Source organism: Myotis nattereri (assembly GCF_964212035.1).
Source record: "Myotis nattereri genome assembly, chromosome: 8".
Lineage (NCBI taxonomy): Eukaryota > Metazoa > Chordata > Mammalia > Chiroptera > Vespertilionidae > Myotis > Myotis nattereri.
In genome coordinates, this window is record NC_138083.1 from 75,814,556 (window position 1) to 75,832,165 (window position 17,610).

Below are 17,610 nucleotides of genomic sequence, written 5' to 3' on the forward strand. Positions count from 1 at the left end.
TGCTTTGTCATCTTCCCTCTCTCTCCATTGCTCCACTGTATCCAAACCACCATGTCCATTCATATTATTGTGTTGCCTGACAACTGGTGTTCCTATTCCTGCCTATAGCACCAGCAACCCATCCTTGACACAGTAGTCAGAGTGGTCATTTTAAAAGGTATGTCAGAATCCATGTCCATCCTCTGCTTCAAGCTCTCTAATGGTTTCCAGTCATGTTTGACATACAAATCTAAATGCTATCAATTTACCATGCCCTCCATGCTGTGACCTGGCATTCTCTCCAGCCTTGTCGTATCTACTGTCGCCCTGCTCATAATATTCCAGCCACAGTGGCCTTCCGGATCCTCAAAAACTCTCAGCTTATTTTCAGCCCAACCCCTCTGTACTGGTATTGTCAGTTTCCTCTGTCTGGAAGAGTCTGTCCCTAAATTCTTACATGATTGGCTTATTACTCGTTAAGGAAAAAGCAGTCAACTCTCATTTCTCCTTCATATTGGCAGAAATTAAAGAGTGAGAATACCCATGCTTGTCGGGCCGCAAGGAAAATAGCAAAACGCATATCTGGTGAAATATGTAAGTAATTTGTAGAGCAAGCAGACTAAGGTTGAAATTGAAAATACAGAACTGAATGAAAATGAAAATACAACATATAAAAACCTGTGGGATGCAGCTGAAATAGTGTTTAGGGGGAATCTTATACATAGGTATTACTTTGTCCCTTCACGGAGCTATGGAAACTGAAATTTATGTTATAGGAGAAATAGTGGGAGAAACCAAGTACATTAACCTCAGCCTATTGTATCACAATTTCTGTGAATGGGGCCTAGGGACCTGCATTTTCAGAAAGCTCCAAGGTGATATCTTCCTGGGACCAACTAGACAAGATTCTTTCTATGCTCAGATTGTGCTTGTTGTGTGAGTTCATTTATGTTTTACATATCCTGCTATGATGTAACTGGTGTTCAGTAAGCACTTTATTATGCTACTCTTGTCATTACCTTTAGCAAATAATGTTTGCATATTTTTACTGTAGTATCGTAATTGTCCTTGCTCTGGAGCACATATGTGCCAAAGGTGGCTGAGCGGTGCCATCTGAAGCCAGTCTTTTGAACCATGGTTTCTGACTGCTTCATTCTGTCTGCAGAGCCTTTGAGCGATGTAAAAAAAAAAAAAAAAAAAAAAAAAAAGAAGAAAACAGAGCTTGTATCTGTAAATTAATGAGCTAAGAGATATAATATGCTGTCATGGTTTGCTTTTCATAGCCAGGTAGTTATTATATACTCACACTTAGCAACTCCCTGCTTCTGCCTCTCACCTTTCTCCAACAAGCAACCCAGTGCACCTCGCAGGGAGATCTTTGATAAAACACACTTACTGCACAGAAACCTTTTTGCAAAGCAGCACAACTCAACGAGACCGATTTTAAATTGCAGAATTTGAAAACTATGGCTCATTTGGTAACTATACAGCAATGCCAATAGCAACAAACATTATTTGAGAAAAACACTCAAAGGACTGTCTTTGTCCAAATTATATATAACTATTAACATTAAGTAGCATGATTGATTTCCTTCAAACTTGTCACAGTGGGGTAAGTAAGGCTTTCATTTTAGCCTTATGCTCTAGGGCTTTTCATCCTGTTGAAGGATTCTAGGTCAAATGGGTCCCCGGGCATGGCCCAAACTATAGGAAATCCACAGTTTTATAGCTCACACCTGGAACCTGGCTGCTCTAATTATGGGTCCTTTTAAAGTGTTTTCTTTGAAACCTTCTTAATGCTTTTTTTTTTTTTTTTACTCAGCTTTCTATTACATCCTCATTTACTTCAGTGGATGATGGTTCTGTGAATAGGACCTATTGGCCAAAAAAAATGGGTTTCAAAATTGCTATTCATATACCTAAAGCCGCCTGCTATGAACGGCTGTGAGCCAGTTCTGAGAACCTGTAGTGGAGAACGCTGTGTATATACTTATGGTCAGATGAGAGTGTGAAAACATAAAAGGTGTTGTAGCATGCTGGTGCACCCAGTATTTTTAAAGAAGGTTTTTTTGATTCTGAGTCGCAGGGTAGCAACTTAGTTGTGCCCTATATAGTAATCAAAGCCTTAGAGGGAGGTCCTCTGCTCTGTTGGGGCCAAGGAGACAGGGATGCCTGTTAATGTGGCCTCTTGCTAGTTTTACTCAGTAGTCAGAGCTCAAAACACTTGAGTCTGTAAATGCCAGAAAATGGGTTATTTTTGTGATGATTGCTGATTGGGAGGGGTTAATGGGAGTCTCTTGAATGAGCAGAAGGGAAGGATGAATTGGAATTAGAACTCCTGATAAACTTTCAAGGAGTTTATTTGAAGGTAAGTAGACTTTCCTTCAGTAAACAGGCAGTAAGCATCCCCTTAATGTAAACAACACAGTCTGATCTCTGCAACTTTGGATGGTATTTTTAAAGTTCGCCACAAAACTTCTGTTGAACATACAGAAACAGGACTCCTTTTTAAACATGGTTTTGTCAAGTGGTAAGAGCCAGAAGACTTACCCTCTTACTAAAGTTTAGGAGCTCCCTTTAGTTTCATGAAGTGTCATAGTAACTGATATTTGCAGTAGCCAAAACAAGGAAGCCACTCAAATTAAATGTCCTTTAGTGGATGAATGGATAAACTGGTAAATCAAAACAATGGAATGGAATGCAAAAATAAGAAGGCACAAGCTATTGTAGATGCAATAACTTAGATGACTTTCAAAGACATTGTGCTGAATGAAATCTATTATGATGTCACATATCATCATACTTCCTGGAAAATTTCACTGTACATTCATGAGACAATGAGCATGAAAAGACAATAACATCCTAGTATAATTATAAAATACTACAGGCCTGATGCACAAAGATTCATGTAAGAATGGGCCTTCCTTCCCCTTGCTGCCAGCACCGCCTTTGCTCCGGCTGGAGCCGCCTTTCTTCCTTCATTCTGGCCCGGAGCCGCCTTTCCACCTTTCCGCCTTCCCACGCTGCCCAGAGGCCCCGAGCAGCTGGGGCGGTGCAGAACACCTGCATTGTCACCATGGTGACAACACAAGCGTCCCACCCTGCCCCGAGCCGGTGGATTGTTTATATCTTTGAATAACACCTTGAGAACCACTGCTTTAGAGATAGCAGAAACATGGACTGGTCCTCACTTTGTATCTTCACTAACACCCTGGCGGTATGTTGATTCACCATTGGACTTTGACTTTCTTTAGGGAGATTTTCCACCACAGTTCTTAACTGACCACCATAAGGTTTTCTGACATTTTCACTAAATTTGTAGGTCTTTGATACCTTGGTTTGGATTAGCCTGAGTTCTAAAATTTTATATTCATAGTTCATTTGCAAGATTTCTTGGGCATACTATAAACATGTCTTTTTGAAACTTCATACATGCATGCTTTGATGAAACTAAAATGTGGATTATAGATCTAGGAATGACTGAATGATCCCACAGTGCAAAGAGGAGGTAACAGTTCACTAACTCAGAGTTCTGTTATATTAATCCCACAAATACCTTCCAAATCATAATTGTTTCTTCTGTAGATGTATCTTGGGCCTCTTTTGTGTTTGCATCTCCATGGAAGGCATTGCTAGGGATCAGAGAAGTGTAAGGCATGGCATCTGCCCTTAGAAAACTGTATATTCATACTTTTTTATGCCAGTTTTTCTTAGTTTATATTAAACTATCATTTTCATCATCCCAACTGTTCACCTTCTCTTATATACTTTTACAAAGTTAAAAGGTATTCACTCTGCATGGAAATATATATTAATTGACCTTAAAGAGCTGTTTTCTTTATTTGAGACCACAGAGAAGTTCTGAGAGCAGCAGCTTGGTGATGACTAACCAGTGTTTCCTTTAGTGCAGCGTTCTTACCACTGGCTTCTTAGCTCTCCCTCTGGTGCTGTTTCTGGGAAGAATTAAAATAAAGATATTATAGTTAATGAAATTCCAGCTACATTCCTTTGGTGAGGGAGCAAATTAAGATATGGTGACATCTTCAAGTATAGTGAGGTCACCCCTAATCCTTCATGAGATGGTGAAGTTCACATCTTTGAGTGAAGGAAGTGCTGACCTTTCTCCAGAGTTCATGTTTAAAGGCCTATCAAGCATCACCACACAGACATCCCACAGAGATCACCAATCCGAATGTCTCCTCCATCAGCCTCCTTCACATTTCCCTCCTTCTCTCAACAATTTTAATGTATCAATACCTCTTCTCATATGTCTTCAGGCTCATTTTCTATGTGCTCAGAGATTCTTCTCCTTACACACACACTTTATATTTGCCTTGCCATTGACCACTGCCCTTTTTTATCAAACTTTTCTAGAGCATAGTCTTTTTTTCAATCCTCATCTTATTTGACTTCTCAATATGAAGTGACAAAGGTTACCTTTCTGATACATCTCTCATCTCCTTGGGTTTTTTGGGGTTTTTTTGACACTATTCTTTATTCTGATTATCGCCCTATTGGCTTTTGCTTTCCCCTCCCCCCAAAGTATTTTACTGCTTCCTTTACTCTACCTACTGTTAAAATTTTGACAGTTCCATCCTTTTACCTCTTTTCAGTTGACTTATGTCTATAAGAAATTTAATTTATTTCCATGACTTTATATCATATCTCTATGCTGATAACTCTCAAATCTTTATCTTAGGTCTAAACTTTTCCCTTCTGAGGTCCAAACCTGTCCTTATAACTGCATGATAATATTACCTAGCCCAAGTGATGTACAGGTGCCCCAAGTTCGGGTCTTCAGATCCAATCCAGTTATCTCTGCTCCACCCCCACTGACCTCTGTTTCTATACTTCTCAGCAACTATGCCATTCAGCTATTCAGCTAGTCTGTAATAACATGAATACCAACTATGTACTAGGTGTTCATAGACCTACTAAGTCTTTTAGATGTTTCCTCATTTAATGGTAATAGGAATAGTAATAAAAATATTGATAATAATAGAAGGAAGCTAATACATTTAGGTAGTGTTTATGTGCTGGGCACCCTTTTGAGTTAATTCATTTACTAGTAACCCTCACAACAACCCTATGAGTTACTTAATTATTAACCTTATTTTATAAATGAGGCTCAAAGGGGTTAAATAACCTGCTTAAGAAATCACATCTATCAGATCGTCAAACTAGTTATATAGTCAGTAGCCAGTTCTGTCTGACATCAAAGCTGATATTCTATGCTACTAGGCTGCCCTAACTACCCCTCAGGATCAGACTCATCTCTTCCTGTGCCATGGAACCAAGGAACCAAGCAAGTGCCTTTTGCATAGCATATGCTAGTAAGTTATTGTTATCATTCCTTTTTCTGACTTTCCTTGCCTCATTGCCTTCATGACCCTCCATTCTCCCAAGCTTCCTTTTACATGGGCCAGCTCCCTGTAGCACTTTGGTTATGCTGCTGTCATAACCAACCTACCACATTGTGTATTCATTGTTGAGCTGTCTCTTCCTGTTTACCTGTAAATATTAAAGATAGTCACTTATTTCTTTGTGTATTCCCATGCCCAAACACAGAACTGACATAGAGAAGGTTATCAGATAAAATTCATTGGGTGTCTGGAAATAAAATTTGTACTGATGACATTGGGAGTGGGAAATAGGAAGATCTGATAGTATATGGACTACATCACTTTTGAAATTTTATTCTTTAAACTCCTTGGTCTTAAAATATTTCGTTCTGATTGACAGGTTCATCTCTGGGGAACATGAAGATTTAGTTGGGACGTTTAAGAAAATTATTTGTAAGAGTTCTAAGCAGTAGGGTCATGTGCCATCTGACTGCACATTCATTGATAGCCAAGTGTGCACAGGATTGGTAACTAGATACTCTCCCAACACAGGACACCATGGATTCTTTCTCTCAAAATAGCAGGTGGAATTTAAATACTAGCTTATCGGGCCTCCTTTTCTTCTTGAATCACTTAGCACATCCGTGGATCCATAATACTCCATTTACAGACCAAGCAGGCCAATTTTGCTAGATTGATTCATTGAGATGAACAGCTAAAACAAGTTAAAATCTATCACCACATCCCTGCATAATTTCAAAATGAATCTAGTTTGTGTTAATGGACATTTGTTTTTATTGTCTCAAAGATTGAACTTTTCCTCCAGTAAAGCAAAATTATATATATATATATATATATATATATATATATATATATATATATTCTAGCCTGAACAGTACATAAAAATTAGTAAATAAGGTCCTATTAAAAATACTTATAATGTAAGTAACATGAGTCCCAATAGCATTTCTAATGTCCATTAATGCTTATTCTGAGGATCAGAGCTCATTTTACTGAGCCATTTAGTCAAATTGTGTGATTATTTAGAAAGTTAATTCATGCATACTAAAATCTAGCTTAAGTAATGCAGAGGGTAGGAGGTAAAACTCTATGGAGATGATAGTCCTTTTTGTTATTTAATGATCAGCCATAATTAACTTGCAAATTTGAAATAATTAGAACAAATTAAAGGTATTTAACTTTGCCTCCCTAAAGAAAAATTCAAATTGCACCAAATGCAGCTTTAAATTATTCAAATCTCAGAGGTCTAGGCTAGATTTTTTTTATAATGCCTTTTCTATGATGAGAATACCAATCTGCTTTTTGTCAGAAGGCATCCTATCAAGTAAGTGTTCTTTGTGTTTAATAAATGACAGCTATTCTTCTTTGTAAAAGTACTCCAGTCTCCCAAGACTATATCAGCATTTCCGTGGCATTTTAATTCAATAAAACAAAAGGTTAATGTTTTTCTACTTTTTAAAGAATGCAAATACAAGTGGTATTCAATTGGTCCTGAATGACATTTAAATTTTGCCATTCAAGCTCAGACAGACAGACTATCATGATATGAGATTTGGGCAAAATAGAAAGAAAAATTCATGGAATTTTTGATTATTAGAATTTTTTGGAACTTGAAGAACTGAAAATGTTTTTCTTTCTCCATCCTAAATCGAGGTTACTCAAAGTTTCTCATCTAGTATTTTATAATTTATATACAATAAAATATGGAGATACCATTCAATAAAATCTTAGCAACTTAAGAGTGACTTATAAAGAGTGGCAGTCCTAAATGTCACAAGTTTAAAACTCTTTTCTTCTGCTGTCTTGAATTTTAATCATTTTATCAGCACTTTAACAGCTCAAACAGATGCTGAATAAGAATAACAGAACTATAATAATTTCATCATATCAATGAATGATGTTGCCCCATATTAGTCATAGCTCTTCAGTGAATTTTGTACATGTTTTATCTGGACTGTATGAAGTGATAAGAAATACTGACAATTAGGTTTTAACTTTATGGTGCCTCACACAGTGAAGGAATGGTTACAAAGTATGTGGTCAGTGAATGTTTCTTCAGTTTACTATCTAGTTCTGTGTAGTTTTGGAAATAACATACAGGGTGTTTGAAAAAAGTACTAGTAAACACACTTTAATTGAGCTGATAGCTCAATTGATACTTCTTTCTTTTCAGATTTAACCCATTGGAATTAGTATTTATTCAAAGTGTGGGACACCCTGTAGTTATTAATTTTGATACATCACAGTATATCTTAAAATTTTTTGATAAAAATTTTTGTACTGTTTTATTCAACATTATTTTTCAGTCAAATTTATTGAAATTTACATTTAATAAAATGCACACATCAAGGTTGATGTGTTTTAACAAATGAATATACCCGTGTAACTGATACCCCAATTAGTACAGAATGTCATCACCCCAGAATGTCAATTTACAGGAAGCCCACCCAACCACCACACCCGCTTCCCGCAAACCTCTGGCCCAGGCAACCACTGATCTGATTTCTCTCACATAAGATAGTTTTGCACGTTCTAAATCTTCAAATAAGTGTATATGTGTATCTGGCATCTTTTACTCACTATATGTTTTAGAGATTTACCATGCTGCTCCATGTTTCATTAGTCCATTACTTTTTTATTCTTGAGTAATAAATAGTTCTTGAGTAATAAATAGTTCATTGTATACCACAAGTTGTTTATCAGTTCATTTGTTGATGAACATTTAGAATGTTTCTACATTTGGGAAGGAAAAAAAAACTGAGCTGCTCTAAATATCCAAGTTCATGTTTTGGATACAAAACCTTCATCAGATATATGTATTGTGAATATTTTTTCTCAGTGTGATACTTGCAGTACTTCCTTACTGTTGTTTTTGAAGAACAGTACTTTTTATTGATGAAGGCTAAAAAGATATTCTCCTATGTTTTTATAGGACTTGTAGACTTTTAACTTTTTCATTTAAGTCTATGATTAATTTCAAATACATTTTTATAGTGTGAGGTAGGGCTCAAGGTTCCTTCTTTTACTCTCCAGATATACAGTTATTCTAGCACCATTTGTTGAAAAAACTACTTTTTCTTTATTGAATTGCCTGATGTATTTTCAAAAGGCACACACACACACTCACACATTTATGGGTTTCTATTCCATTGATCTATATTTCCATTGTTATGTCAGTGTCACTTTAGCTTTGTAGTAAATATTGAAGTCAGATTGTATAAATCGTCCAACTTAATAAAAACTGTTTTAGGTATTCTAGGGTTAGTTTTACATTTTAGATTCAGTTTTCTAATTTCTTTTAAGGAAGAAAATTTATTATTAGATCAATTTTGGAAGAATTATTGTAAAAACTAGAGGCCCAGTACACACAAATTTGCCCGGCCTGTGCCCTCTCGCAGTCTGGGACCCCTCGGGGGATGTCCACCTGCTGGCTTAGGCCCACTCCCCGGGGGATCGGGCCCAAGCTGGCAGTCAGACATCCCTCTGCCAGCCCGGGAGCCCTCGGGGGATGTCCACTTGCCAGCGGGGAGCAGGCCTAAGCTGCAGTCGGACATCCTTACTGCTGCTGAGGAGGCGGGAGAGGCTCCCACCACCACCGCTGTACTGGCAACCATCAGCCCAGCTTGTGGCTGAGCAGAGCTCCCCCTGTGGGAGCACTCTGACCACCAGGGGGCATCTCCTGCATTGAGCATCTGCCCCCTGGTGGTTAGTGTGTGTCATAGTGACCAGTCATTCCCAGCCATTCTGCTGTTAGGGTCAATATGCATATTACCCTTTTATTATATAGGATAGAGGCCTGGTGCATGGGGGGGGGCCAGCTGGTTTGCCCTGAAGGGTGTCCCGGATCAGAGTGGAGGTCCCACTGGGGTGCCTGGCCAGCCTGGGTGAGGGGTTGAGGGCCATTTTCAGACTGGCCACACCCCCTTCAGGGTGGGGGTCCCTGCTGGAGTGCCTGACCAGCCTTGGTGAGGCGCTGAGGGCCATTTTCAGGCTGGCCACACCCCCTTCAGGGTAGGGGTGTCCTGCTGGGGTGCCTGGCCAGTCTGGGTGAGGGACTGATGTCTGTTTGCAGGGTGGCCAAGCCCCCCAGCAGGGGCCCTCACCCCATGAGGGTGTGGCCAGCCTGGGTGAGGGGCTGATGTTTGTTTGCAGGCTGGCCATGGCCCCCAGCCACCCAAGCTCCCAGTGGAGGCTGGCTGGAAGCAGGTATCTGGGATTTATTTGTCTTCTATAATTGAAACTTTGTTGCCTTGAGCGGAGCCACAGCTGGCCAGGGCAGGTGGGAAGCTTGGCTTCCTCCATCACCAGGGCAACCAATCTCCTGCTGGCCGCCATCGTGGTTAGGTTAATTTGCATATCATTGCTCTGATTGGCTGGTGGGCATGGGTTGGGGCGTAGAGAAGGTGTGGTCAGTTTGCATATTTCTCTTTTATTAGATTAGATATTGTTTCCCAGTTCATGAACATGATATATCTCTACATTTATTTAGATCTTTTGAAATTTAACACAATAATACCATGTAGTTTTTCATGCAACAGTCTTGCACATTTTTTATGCATTCATTGGTTGATTATTTTTAAAAATATATATTTTTATTGATTTCAGAGAGGAAGGGAGAGGGGGAGAGAGAGAGAGAAACATCAATGATGAGAATCATTGATCGGCTGCCTCCTGCACGCCTCCCACTAGGGACTGAGCCCACAACCTGGGCATGTGCCCTTGACCGGAATCAAACCCAGGACCCTTCAGTCTGCAGGCCGACACTCCATCCACTGAGCCAAACGGGCTAGGGCCATTGGTTGATTCTTATTGTGTATCCTGAGTAGGGATTAAACCCACAAGATTGACATATTGGGACAATGCTCTAACCAACTGAGCTACCTGGCCAGGGCCAGATTTATTTATTTTTTAATATTTACCCTGTGTACTACAACCTTGTTGAATGTACATATTCTATCAGGATTTCAGTTCTTTTTCTGGTAGATGCTTTAGGATTTTTCAGGTTCATAGTTATGTTGTCTGTGAATAACTGCTTTATTTTTGCCTTTCCAAGTTTCTTATTCTTGATGTATTGCATTAGCTAGAACTTCCATTACAATAATGAATAGAAGTAAATATTGACCATTAAGACAACCTTGCTCTGTTCTCAGTGAAAAGGCATTCAATAATTTACCAATAAATATTATATTAAATGTAGATTTTTGTTAGATGCCCCTTGTCAGTTTGAAGTAAGTTCCCTTTTATTTCTAGTTTGTTTAGAGTTTTTGTCAGAATTTTGTCAGACACTTTTTCTGCAGTTGTTGATGTATTTATATGGTTTTCCCCCTTTATTCTTTTAATGTGAAGATTTACATGGATATATTTTTTAATGTGTAGCCACCATTATATTTTGGAAAAATACTCATTTGGCCATGAAGCAGCACCATTTTATGTATTACTGGATTTGATTTGCTAATATTTTGTTGAAACTTCATGTGTCTGTGTTCATGAGGGATACTAGTTTATAATATTTTTATATTAAAATAACAAGATTTTGGTATCACAGTAACATAAAATGTGTTGAAGTGTTCCTTTCCATTTACTGAAAGCTTGTGTAAGATTAATAAAAATTCTTATTTAAGTATCATAAAATGTACAGGTGACGCCATCTGATCAGTTCTCTTTGTAGAAATATTTTGATTATGAATTCAATTTCTTTAGTAGATATAAAGATACACTTTCTGGTTCTTCTTGAGCCAGTTTAAAGAAGTTATATTTTTCAGTGTGTGAACTTTTCTCCAGCACCTAAAGAAGAAATAATGTCAGTCTTACCCAGACTTTCTCAGGGACTAGAGCGGGGTTTCTCAGCCTTGGCACTTAGTGACGTTTTGGACCAGGTCATTCTTTTTTGAGGGAGCTGTTCTGTGCATTGTTGGATGTAGTTTATAAGAAGACATGCATTCCTGTCTTCTACCCATAAAGGCTAATAGAACTAACCAATTATGATAACCAAGAACCTCTCCAGAGCCTGGCTGGTGTGGCTCAGTGGTTGAGCATCGACCTATGAACTGGGGGGTCAAACCTTGTGCCCAGTCAGGGCACATGACCAGGTGGCAGGCGTAGAGGAGGTAGCCTATCAATGATTCTCTGTCATCATTGATGTTTCTATCTCTCTCTACCTCTCCCTTCCTCTCTGAAATCAATAAAAGTATATTTAAATTAAAAAACTCTCCAGATGTTGCTAAATGCCCCCTGTGTAGCAAAAATCCTCTCCTTCTACCCAACTTGAGAACCACTGGACTAGAGAAAGAAAGAACTTTTCCCAGCTCCTTTTCCTTCTTATGAATACAAATGCAAAACAAAACATTTCCTAACAAAATATTAGCAAATTAAATCCAGGAATATCTAAAAAGGATGTTCTAGCTTGACTAAATAAAGTTTATCCCAGGAATACAAAATTGGCTTAACATTTGAAAGTCAATTTGCCATATTAACATAATAAAGAAGAAAAACATCATCTCAAACAGATGCAGAAAAAGTATTTAACCTAACTTTTCCAATCCTCATTATCCAAAATAAAAAATAAAAAAATGACCTCTCATCAAACTAGAAATCTGATAGAGGGTATGAACAAGATACATCTCCTTAATGATGAACACTTTAAGGAACAACGGAAGGATGTCTAGTACTACTTCTATTTGATATGACACTGGAAATCTAGGTAGTATGATCAGCCCTGAAAAATACTGTAGAGAAATAGGTAAAACTATCTTTATTTTTGAATAATATGACTGGCTACAGAAGCAGCTACTAAAATTATTAAGCAAATTTAATACACAGAATTCAATTTCAAGTTTGACATATAAAAATCAATTTTATTTTTATGTATAGCAATTAGCTATTCTATAGCAATAGATATAAAACAGTAATTATTCTAAAAAGAAAGAATTTATAGTAGCATTAAAACTATCAAATTCCTAGGAATAATTTAACCAAAAATCTCTCCATTGATGATTATGAAATACTGCTGAGATAAATTTAAGAAAGCTTAAATAAATGGAAAGAAAGATATACCATGTTCTTGAATTGGAATACTCAGTAATAAGATACCAATTTTTTCCAAATTGAAGCTTAGATTCAGTGCTGTTTCAGGAAAAATTTCGGCATGCTGCTATAGAAATTGGCAAACATTCTGAAATTTATATGGAAATGTGAAAGGACTAGAATAGCAAAAACAGCCTGCAGTTTATTTACTTATTTTTTTTAATCCTTACCCGAGGATATTTTTCCATTGCTTCTTCTTAAAAGAGAGTGGAAGAGAGAGGGAAAGACAGAGAGAAATATCTATGAAAGAAGCACATCCATTGGTTGCCGACTTCAGGAGCCCTGACTGGGGAGGAGCCTGCAACCAGGTATATGCCCTTGACAGGAATTGAACCTTGGACCTTTTGGTCCGCAGGCAACACTATCCATTCAGCCAGACCAGCTAAGGCAAAGACAGTCTGCAATTTAGAAGAATAATTTGAAAGTTTTATGCTGCCCAGTTTTAGGTATGTAAATTAAAGTTAGGTAATCAATACAGATTGGTATTCACCTTAGGACAGATAAATAGGTCAGTGGGACAGAATGAAGTTCAGAAATAGACCCACACACTCATATGTTCAGTTGCCTTTGATAAAGGTGGCAAGCAGTTCTGTGGAAAAAGGAAAGTCTTCTTAACAAATATATACTGGATATAGCTCTAGGGGAAAATGAGACTTGATCCCTGTCTCCCATCATACCCTAAAATTAATGTGATCATGGGGTGTTAGAACCTGATCCACAGAGGAGGGCATCATGGCACAATAGCAGGCCTGTGATGGGTGGGGAGGACTTTCCTACTGGGGACTGCACAGGGGTTGGGTATCGGAGCTTGATACCTGGCATTGACTTGAAGTCTGCTGCCCTCCCAATAAAATCCTAACCTTGGAGCAAGCTCGCAGGCTACTTTCTCTGCTTCCACATATGTGTACCTACACCCTGACACAAATTTATAGTTTCTAATTATTAGGCTTCAACATTGTAGGGAAGTCTATTCCTTGTTCTTGGCCATTTTTATCTTGAATTCCCTCAATACATACTCCAAACCTCTGCCTCTCTCGGCACCCATTTTTTTTCACTGCAAGAATGAATTTACCTTTGCCTTGACCAAGAAATTTAAAAGTGAAGCATATACTTCTTCAACCTTGTCTCTCTCAACCCCACCACCCTAAAGTCAGCCAGCCAGCTAGCAAAATGCTACAGTTATTGATCCAACTGCTTTCTTGAAATATCTTCCCAAATGTTTCATAGGCACCTCAAGCTACATTTAATTTCTCCCACCCTCCCCAAATCTTCTCTGTATTGCTTATCCACCCAAAATTCTGCCAATCATCCTCAACTCCTTTTTCTCCCTCACTTTTGACATTCAGAGCTCATCATGTTCTGCCAATTTTGAATCCTAAATATGTTTTAAAAGCTCTCCTTTCCATTCCTACCACTTCTTCTCTTCCAGACCCTCATCATCTCCTCAGAGCTGTGCCAGCACCTCTGACTCATAGCTTCTTGCAGTCTGTTCTCGAAATGGTGCCAGAGTAATTTTTCATAAATTTGAGGTGGATCGTGTCATTTTCCCCCTTACAGACAGCCCTTTAATGATTCTGCCTTGCCTATAAGATAGAGTTCAAGCCCTTTGACATGAAGACCAAACCTTTCAAGATCTGGCTTTCCCATATCTGTCCTGTTTCACCTTCCTCTTCTCTCCACCCATATCCCACACTTGATGTTATAACAATTCCAAACTATTTAACTTGTCCAAAATATATGATCAAGTTTTACTATTTGGTATATTTGCTAAAACTGTTTTCGTTTGCCTCCCACCCTTCATCCTTATCTTCTGCTTAACCACGAAGATTTGGTTTAAGTGCTTCCGGAATTTGCCTTTTGTTGTACAGGTAGCTTTAGGAGCCCTGCCTCTGTGTTCCCAAAACAACGTGTGTGTTCCTGAATTACAGCTTTTACCTTTCCAGACTTTAAAGGATTTGTTTCCACCTCTGTCTCCAACTTTAAATCACTTTGAAAATATGAACCAGAGGGTCTTTGTATACCCATGTTTGTATACCCATTATCCAGCATGTATCAAGTACTCAGTAAATACCTGTTTTCAAGTTTGCCCACCCCAGTCCCATGGCATGTTACATTGTCACAGAGTGTGTCATCAGTAAATAGCTGATGAATATATAAGTGAATGATTGACCTTGTAATTTATTGAACAGGAATAAGGAAACCAGAAGTTGAGACAACTGGAGTTTTTCATCTGAGTGACAAGGAGAATAGGGCTTGCATTCAATGAGAATGGAAACAGATGGAGGAACTAGTTTCAAGATAAAGATTATGCATTGCTTTGACATGAGTTGGTTTGGGAAGTATGACATGACATCCTTTCACAGCTTTTCAGGAGGTACTTGATAAGGTAGCAATTGTGGACAGCACTATTGGCTGGGCAAATCTATTTAGAAATCATTATTGACCATACAATGGTGTGGCATGGATCCCTGAGAAAGTGCGAAGGAGAGGGACAAGGACAGAATCTTCAGGAATGTCTCCATTTAGGGAGAAGAAGTAAAAGAGTTCCCAGTAAACGAATCTGAGTAGAAGCCTCTTTAAACTATTGCAACAATCAGGATAATATATTATGAAGTCTAAGGGAAAAATGTTTCAATTGTTGCTCTAGTAACAAGGCTGTTGAAAAAGAAAAGTCCATTATATTTGTCCTTTAAAAAATAGTTTTACTAGGTATGTCTGCTAAAATTAATTACTGTTTCTAGAAGTCTGGCAGAGAAGGGAAAGAGGAAGTGGTAATATAAAGGAGATGGTGAAAGTTTTTATTTTTTAATTATAAGAGTACATGCCTATTGGAATTAGAACATTCAGAAGAATACAAATTAAATTATAGAAGTATTTTTCTTAGCCATTCTATTTCTACTTCTCTGATTTGGTATTTATGTGTTCAGCACTTTAAAAATATTTGTGTATATTCTTTTATTGCAAATTGCTTTTTTTAAAACTTAATAGTATATCATGAAGTTTCTCCACAATAGTATGGAGAACTATGTATCTCATTTCTTTTAATGGCTGAATAGTATTCCTCATGATGGATGCATCATAGTTTATTTTCTTATTCTCCTATTGAATGATCTTTGCCTTCAGTTTTTCACTATTATAAATAATGAGAATGGAAACAGATGGAGGAACTAGTTTCAAGATAAAAATTATGCAATAGAGGTCCGGTGCACGAAATCCGTGCACAGGTAGGATCCCTAGGCTTGGCTGGCGATCAGGGCCGATCGGGGCCTTCCTTCTGGCTGCCGGCTGGGGCTTTCCTTCGTTCCACACCACCCCCTAATGTTCAGCGCAGGTCATAGCAAACGATCGAACTCCCTGTCTCCTGGTTGAATTCCTGAGGGGACACTGCATATTAGCCTTTTATATAGAGAGATTCTGCTATGACCATCCTTAATGGGATAACTTCTGAAAAGCAGAATTATCTGGAGGGTGTTTAGGGTCTCCAAAGGAGGAATGCACAAGGCAGAAAGTGGTAAAGAATTATAAACTTAATTAAATCATCTGGAAACCAGATGGGCTGAGCCCCAAAATGGCGGCAGCACCGAGAGACCGGGGAGTCAGAGTTTTTAAAGGACTCTAGTGGGCTTTTTCCTAGGGGAATTTTCTGAGCAGGTCCAGATCTTGGGCAAGAGAAAGGTACTGGTCTTAGCAAATGGAATGTGGTCTAAGGGAAATGGAATGTCATTACAGTTTCTCAAGGGAGGGGATATCAATTCGATTGTTCGATCAGACCCAACAGAGGGTAGGTGTATTTTTACTTATTTTATTTGTGTTGACATATCACCCACAAAAGGGCAATACCAATGTGCAGTTCCTTCAGCAGTTATTAAAATGCTGTCGTTCCACACCCTCACTGACATCAAGTATTATTATACTTTCCCACTTAAGAAAAGATGTTTTAGGTGTAAGTTTGGCTTTGATTTTTAATGGAAAGTTTGATCTTGTTTGTAATTCCAAGACAAAATCCAGTTGAGAGGAGGAAGGAGTTTATAAGTATTAAGAAAAGGAGATGATTGACAGGCCATAGTCACAGAGGGCATGAGTCACAATGGTATCAAGAGTATAAATAGGCCTGGCTGGAGTGGCTCAGTTGGTTGGTAGTCATCCTGTGCACCGAAAGCTTGCCAGTTTGATTCTCATAGGGGGGGGCAACCAATAGATGTTTCACTCTCACATCAATGTTTCTCTCTCCCTCTCCTTCCTCCCCCCTCAAAAAAAATCAATAAAAATATATTTTTTAAATAGTATGAGTAAAAGGTATGATTTTCTTCAGAAATATTAAGAAAGGAATCATAGATGGGTAAAGATGGGAATAAATGCAAAGGAAATAACAACTTTTTTATACAGTCATTCTTATTTTAGGAAAATTAGAAACCAAGTTCCCTGTTGAGTTAGAGGATTACCAGGATGGGGTTTGGAATGAAGCTGCAGAAGAGCTCCTGTGTAAACTGGGGTAAAGGAGCAGGAAGCAATCGGTATTGCAACTGAGCAGAATTGGTTGGTGTTGAGAGCTCAGCTGAGCTGCTGAGTGAACCTGGGGGAAGCCAGTAGTAGTCTTGGTCACAGTCACAAGCAGATGTGCAGAGTTGGATTTGCCTGGGTTTGCGGCTTCTGGTGTAAGTTATTTATCTTACATTCACAGTGAGTTAGTTTTAGTCTCCTGTTTTCCTGTTCCATGAATAGAGGTTTTATGAGCTAAGATACACATCCATTAGTGTTCCTCATGGGAAAGTGATCCCTAGGTTCTGGTAAAGAAGAAAATCTTTAGAGTATAAATATAATACATTGCATTATGCCAGCATAAAACTATACTGCACAAAGCCATTTGATTTCTTGTTTTTTATTAATTAAATAAAATATGAACAAACATTACTAAAAATTCTGATCACTACAAACAGAAGGTCAGTGACTTTGATGGGTTTACATGATTTGACTACTGCCCCAAGGCTACTGGGGCTTAGTAATGGATCCAGTAATACTCTATCAGTTCTTTCTCGTCTAGATATTATCTCTGCTTCTGGGGAGTTTAAACATCTTAATTTTTAGAACTTTTTGAGTAAAAGTCTTTTTCTTCACTTTTAATTTTTACTTTATGGGCACGGAGAAGAGAAACCAAAGTGTCATGAGTCTGTGGTGAACTTACATT

General features: G+C 38.3%; 1 protein-coding gene across 4 annotated transcripts in view; it reads left to right on the top strand.

Annotated features, from left to right (window-relative positions):
* KIAA1328 overlaps positions 1 to 17,610 on the top strand; it is a 173,127-nt gene that overhangs the window by 114,039 nt on the left and 41,478 nt on the right. The gene's annotated exons all lie outside the window — the stretch shown is intronic.